Source organism: Rhinopithecus bieti, unplaced genomic scaffold (genome assembly GCF_001698545.2).
Source record: "Rhinopithecus bieti isolate Rb0 unplaced genomic scaffold, ASM169854v2 scaffold_5020, whole genome shotgun sequence".
Lineage (NCBI taxonomy): Eukaryota > Metazoa > Chordata > Mammalia > Primates > Cercopithecidae > Rhinopithecus > Rhinopithecus bieti.
The window spans coordinates 1-7,114 of NW_016804539.1; the positions used below are offsets into that span (position 1 = coordinate 1).

At 52.5% G+C, this 7,114-nt stretch overlaps 1 pseudogene across 1 annotated transcript; it reads left to right on the forward strand.

Annotated features, from left to right (window-relative positions):
- Positions 1-2,313: 2,313 nt before the first annotated feature.
- LOC108527639 (adenosylhomocysteinase pseudogene) lies at positions 2,314-3,811 on the forward strand (annotated as a pseudogene). The gene has a single exon (XR_001884872.1). The product of XR_001884872.1 is annotated as an adenosylhomocysteinase pseudogene (transcript).
- Positions 3,812-7,114: the final 3,303 nt, after the last annotated feature.

Genomic DNA, 7,114 nt, shown 5'->3' on the forward strand with positions numbered 1-7,114 from the left:
ACCTAGGCGCCCTCACTGATGGCATTCTCAGAAGCTGAGCCGCTCCTCACACATGTGCACATAGAGGCATGTCCACACCAAGACACATGTGGGTGTCTGGGGACAATGAGTCTGGAGGTGGGAGCGGGCCCCTTCCAGAAGGTTCTGGCCAAAGTCCAGTTATGAAGGTGAGCTGAGATGGGCTCCCTCAAAGGAACCATAGTGTGGGGAGCCCTGGGCAGAGCCTAGAGAGAAATGCCAGCCCTGAGACTGAGATATGATCCAGGGAGATGCACTGACTTGTGTCCTCCCCAAAATTTATATACTAAAGTCCTGACCCCTGGTTCCTCAGGATGCAGCTGTACTGTGTTTGGAGAGGATTTGTAAAGGTTAAACAAGGTCATTAGGGTGCGCCCTAATCCAGTACGACTGGTGTCCTTACAGGAACAGTTTAGGAAACAGACATGCACAGAGGGAACAGCATGGGAGGACGCAGGAGGAAGGCGGCCGTCAGCAAAACCCAGCTCCATGAGACTCAGAGGACACGACCCCACCCCTTGACCTTGGACTTGCAGCCTGCAGAATTCTCAGGAAAAGTGTCGTTTTTTGTCACTCAGTGCGTGGAACTTTGTTCTGGCCCCTAGTGGACAAATATAATGGCTTTGCTGTTAACAGCCTAGTGGACAAAATACAAAGGCTTCGTTGTTAACAGCCCAGACCCACATTTCCTGCACATAAGGCATGGGACTCCCTCATCCCCTCTGCCCAGGCCCAGCCCTGGTCTCCGAGCTGAGCTCACCGGGTAGGCTGCAGGCAGCAGGAGGGAGTGGGGCCTGATGGAAGGGGCGGTGCTGAGGCAGTGAGGGTGGCAGGGGATGCTCGCTTGCTCATGTGGCTCAGCTTCGTGGAAGCATCGGGAGCAGGAGTGAAGGAAGCAAGGTGACAGGAGCCACTCATGGGGAGACAGATGGGCAGGCTCCTCCACATGCTGGAGACAACTTTGGGGCACCTGCTCCACCCACTGCCACACCCTCAAACTTCCCCATACCCCGTGCAGGGTCCAGCAGCAGCCCTGATTGTATGGTATGACCTTGGTGGTCAGATCAGGCATGCACAGCTTGACCCAGACTATGGGATCAGAATCTCTCCCCAGCAACGTGGCCATGGGGTCTCTGAAGAGAGGACGAGCAACCACAGACTGCAGGGCTACTTGCAACAGCCAAGTACACAGAGAGGCAGAGGTGGGGAGAAGGGAGCAGGTGTGGAGGGAGAGGAGGGGCAGAACTGAGGCCGCATAGCCCAGAAAGCAGGGAAAATTGAAGGAGACCCCAAGCAAGGGTCCTGTGGGCTTTCCAGTGTCTGGTCCTGCTGAGACCTGGCTGCTCTTGTGATCATGAGTTGGCAACCTACAGTCACTACAGCCCTGTCCTTCTGGTCTCCTCTTGGGTCCTGCCTCTGCCCAGCCTGTAGCCAGGCTCAGGCTGGGATCTCCCATATGGACCCTAAGGCAGGCTTTCTTACACTTTCCATAGAAATTCTCCAGCTGATAGAAGTGAACACCCCAAGCTGGGGCCACATTCTCAAGTGGTCTGTAAAATTTTTGCAAGGTTTGTGGTTCATCCAAAAGATTCATAATTTAAAAATGGAATTCTTGATAGTTGAGTCAAGGCAGATTAGATTTCTGGTGAGGGTCAGCTCTCTGGTTCATTGTTAGCATCTTTTGGCCAACAATGTCTCCTGTGTCCTCCCACTGTGGAAGGAGGGAGGCAGCCTTCTGGGGCCTCTTTTATAAAGGCACTAATTCAATCCATGAGGCTCCGCCCTGGTGACCTAATCACCTCCCCATACTCCCACTTCCTGACACCATTCCTTGGGGTTTAGGATTTCAGCATATGAATCTTTAGGGGACACTAAATTTCAGGTCATAGCACTTGGACTTATACCATTGCCCCACCCCCACCCCTCTAATTCTTGGGCCTTCGGACTCAGACTGAGTCACACCACTGACATTCTTGTTTCTCTAACTTGCAGATAGCAAACCGTGGGACTTCTCGGTCTCCATAACCACATGGGGCAATTCCTATAATAAATCTGCTCTTACATATACCCGTATATATCCTGTTGGTTCTATTTCTCTGGATAACCCTGGCTAATAAACACTGAGGGCACCTGTGCAATACCAAGGGCCTGGCCATCTGCTTGAAATGTAAAATAGAAAACATACACACGCACACACACACACACATACAGAGAGAGAGAGACCCTGCCCAGAGCCACCCACCCAGTGCCTGTCTCCAGACCAAGGCCCAGTCCCCTTCACCTGTCTCCATCATAAGCGCCACCAGCCTGTCTGACAAACTGCCCTGCAAAGTTATTGACATTGGCCTGGCCGCCTGGGGATGCAAGACCCTGAACATTGTGAAGAAGGAGATGCCAGGCCTGATGCACATGCGGGAGCTGTACTAGGCCTCCAAGCCACGAGGCTCCCAGGCTCCAAAGGCACCCACATCGCCAGCTGCCTGCACACAACCATGGAGACAGCCATCCACATTGAGACCCATCACCCTGGGTGCCCCAGCAACAACATCTTCCTCACCCAGGACCACGTGTTGACTGCCATTGCCAAGTCTGGCATTCCAGTGTACACCTGGAAGGGCGAAAGGACAAGGAGTACCTGTGGTGCATCGAGCAGTCACTATAATTCAAGGACGGGCCCTCAACATTATTCTGGAGGATGGGGGTGACTTCGCCAACCTCTTCCACACCAAGTACTCACAGCTCTTGCTGGGCCATCTGAGGCACTTCCAAGGAGACCAAGACTGGGGTCCACAACCCACACAGGATGCTGGTCAGTGGGATCCTGAAAGTGCCTGCCATCAATGACAATGACTCCATCACGAAGAGCAAGTTCGACAAGCTCTATGGCTGCTGGGAGTCCCTCATAGATGGCATCAAGTGGACCACAAACGTGATGATTGCCGGCAAGGTAGCGGTCATACCAGGCTATGGCAACATGGGCAAGAGCTGTGCCCAGGCCCTGTGGGGTTTCGGGGCCCACATCATCATCACCAAGATCGACCCCATCAACGCACTGCAGGCTGCCATGGAGGGCTATGAGGGGACCACCATGGACGAAGCGTGTCAGGAGGGCAACATCTTTATCACCACCACAGGCTGTGTCAACATCGTCCTTGGCCGGCACTTTGAACAGGTGAAGGATGATGCCATCATGTGTAACACTGGACACTTTGATGTGGAGATCGATGTCAAGTGGCTCAGCGAGAACACTTGGAGAAGGTGACCATCAAGCCCCAGGTGACCAGGTACTCGCTGAAGAATGGATGCCGCACCATCCTGCTGGCTGAGGGTTGACTGGTCAACCTGGGTTGTCATGGGCCACCCTGGCTTTGTGATGAGTGACTCCTTCATCAACTAGGTGACTGCACAGATTGAGCTGTGAACCCACCCAGAGCAGTACCCCATTGGGGTTCATGTACTGCCCAAGAAGCTGGATGAGGCAGTGGCTGAAGCCCACCTGGGCAAGCTGAGCATGAAACTGACCAAGCTGACTGAGAAGCAGGCCCAGTACCTGGGGCATCTCCCCTGATGGCCCCTTCAAGGCTGATCACTGATGCTACTGAGAGCCAGGCCTGCGTTTCACCTTCCAGCTGCCGTTCTTGCCCAGGCCCTGCCTCTCCTTCTTAAGAGCAAATAGCACCAACTTAGTGACTGGTCTGTCAGCGTCCCCCATCGAAACCCCAGGGCTGGTCACTCCGTTTTAGGCTTCTGCTGCACCCCTCATACTCTTCCAAGTGTGTCAGGGGAACTGAGAGGCCCCTCCTCAAGCCCTGGTCATGGCGGAGATACGAGGGAGACAGCCAGTGAACTGTGAGCTCAGTGGTCTTGGAACTGCTCACTAAGTCAGTCCTCCCTTAGCCTGGATGTCAGCAGTGGAGTCACAAAGCCCACGTACTTTACCATCTAGACCTTCCCCTGGTCTGTGGACTTACACCGTGTGCTTGGTTTACAGGTTTAGTCATTCTTCAGCCCTGACAGACGAGAAGGAGCTGTACTGAAGGGCAAGGAGGAACTGTTTCAATTTTTCTGAGAGCTTGGCTTACTGCTGGGCCTTCTCTTAAACCTCATGACAAAGAGGTTGGTACTTTCAGTCCTTGTTTTACAGGAATTAGAATACACTGTTAAGGAAAACTGAGAAAGAACAGAGAAGTGACAGCCAGAGGTTGAGAGGGGCCAGAAAAGCATAAAAAGCAGGCACAGATCGGCTACCACTTTGTAACAAGAGAGTTCCTATCACAACCCTGGGTCAAAAAGAGAATAATTTGGCTTATAATGTTTATAATGTTAAAATAAAGCAAGAAGGTAGGTTAATAAAAATCTCAATGCCATTAAAAAGAAAGAGAAAGAAACAGAGAGGGAGAACACAAAATGAAATGAATCTTTCAATAGATTACCCGACCAGGTATGCAAATTACCCAGCACAGCACAGGCAGAAACACTAGGCAGTGCTTGAGACATAGAGTTCCCTTCTGCCCCCGTCTCCCTCTACGTGCTGGGCCTACTCAAGGAATTCTGGTGTTCACAAAAGGGGTCAGGGGAACTGCATGAGGACCACAGCTTTGTGTAGGCCCACAAGCTTCAACACAGGCTTATGGATGTGTGGTTGTATATGTGTGCACGCAGAGGAGTCCTGCAGCCACGCCTGGTGGGAGTCTAGGGGAGGCTCCTGGCTTCAAAGAGTCCAAGCNGAGGGATTGGAGGAAGGGGCTGAGCAGCAAGCTCAGGAATAGCCCAGGCCAGCCAGGAGGACAGTCCACCCAACCAGCGGTGGTGAGGGAGCCTCGCTCCATCCCAGAGCTGGGTCCACTGGCCAGCCAGGTGGAGGGGTTCCTTCAGGCTCCAGTGATGACCTGGCAGGAGGATGAGAACATGCTCTAGGCTGTGAGCCTCTGTGAGAGGTGGGTGGATACTTCCCCCATATCCCCACTCCTGGTTGCAGGTTCTGCATTTGGGGACAGAAACCGAATGCCCAGTACACCTCTACAGACAGCTGCTCTGCATTGACTCCTGGTTCTTCTACTTAAAAGTTGTGGGATGTTAAGCAAGTTGCTTTACATTCTCAGACCTGTAGTTTCCTAATCTATCCAATGTGAAGAAAGTAAGTCAAGCTCACAAAATATTAGTGAGTCTAAAACAATTCACCCGTGGTGATCAGCAGCACATCCCCAAGGAGGATAAAACAAAGTTGACAAAACTCCCCAGTGTTCTGATGTGACATCCCCACCTCCTAGGACCAAGGGTCTAGCACAGAGTAGACGCTTAGAATGTATCAAGGCCCCATTGAGCTCTGGGAGTTCTGGCTGTGCCCACTTTAATGATAAATGATCACAGTGCTGCACTAAGGCAGCTTCACCATGAAGCAGCCATCTGGGAGGGCCTGGTGGTTCAGCTCCCGACTGTGGAAGGGGGCAACCTGGAGAAGTGCGCAGGGCTCTAAGCTAGAGTCAGAAGACTCAGCTGCTAAAGCCCAGCCCAGCCCTCCTACACTTTCCTACACTTCAACCCACCTGATGCCTCCTCTCACAGAGGCTCGAGACCCTGGTGGTGGGTGCGGGGTTGGGGATCTAAGGGCTCACCTTGTTGCTAGGCAGTCCCTGTCCCAATCACCTCCATGCCTCTTTGCTGGGGCTTATGGGTTGACAGTTGGAGTTTCAGGACCCCAGGAAAAGTGCCTTAAATAACACTTTCCTGCAAATGAATAGCCATTTATTTTCCCATTGATTGGAGATGTTCGCTGTAGCACATCCTATGTGGGTCTGGTTCCTGCCTTTATTTTCTCCCTCACCGTGGTGCTCCCCAGAGGACTCCCTAACAAAATAAACCTTCTACATGTACATTTTCCTCTCCAGTCTGTTTCTAAGCCTCTGTTCAGCTAATAAGGTGTGCAGACCAGGTGTGCACATTTGCCTCCAAAAGTCCCACCGGGGTCTTGCCATCAAGGGAGCCTTCCCTAGTACGTTGGGGAAACCAGTAGGAGAGCTAAAGCTCCAGGGTCCTTGCCCTCAGTTATTGGCATCATAGCAGGGACTGGGCACTGGTCACAAATCTACCCCCAACTCCTTGGACACACAGCTACTAAATTGTAGCCTCCCCTGCAACTTAGCACGCTCTGTCTGAGCTCATGGCAGTGGCAGGTGCACATGCCTGTCACCCAGCCTAGCCCTGCTCCTTCTGTCTGGCTGACTAGAAGCTGATCTCAAAAGAATGCCCTTGCCTGGCAGAGCTTCCCCTGCATATTAAGGTCCCTGAATGACCAATGGAGGCCTGCAGTGCCCCTGGAGGTCTGGACCTTCTCTGTTCCATCCCAGGGATGAGAAGTGCCCTGGCTTCATGTGAGCTTGGTTGTTCCATGTGGGGCTACTCGTAACCTCACCTGCTCTGGCTCATTCCAGCTCTACAGGGGTGCTTTATGTGACATCCATTGGACTCTCATAAATGTGTGTTCTTATAGTTCTGGTCTAAAATAAGGAATAAAATTGCCCGCCGTGTTCCCTTTTGTGCACTTCTGTTTTGGGCAGCTCTGATGTGAGACTTGTTTTCTAAAAGTATCCTGCTCCTCCGGAGGAGGGGGCAGTGGAATAAAGACAGAGGCAGCTAGTAGGTGCCTCTCAGGCATCAAAAGAGTTAGTAAATACCAGCACTTCAAATAGATCCTCTAAGAGAGCACGCTGAAATTCACCAGAGACGTGATGAGAATCAGAGGAGAGGGAAGCCTGCCGAGCTGGGACCCCCAAGGAGCCACAAAGGGCTCTGTAACACAAGGAAGAGGTGAGCGAGTGAGAGAACCCTGAAATTTCACACCTCCACCATGGACCTTTGCAATCCTAGCCACAGGGAGCCCCCTCATCACCCCCGGGCCTCCAGATGAACACAGGGAGCCTGCTGGAGATGGTGCAGAGGCACTGCTCAAGCCTACATGGATCCCACAGGCTTTTCATCCCTGATCTGCCTGGTGCAGCCACTGCTGCCCACCATGGAGGGGAACTGGGCACTTTTGTGTGCCCCAAAGACAGATACTGCAGCTGTGGTAAAGAGGAGTGGGTAGACGATGCTCTGT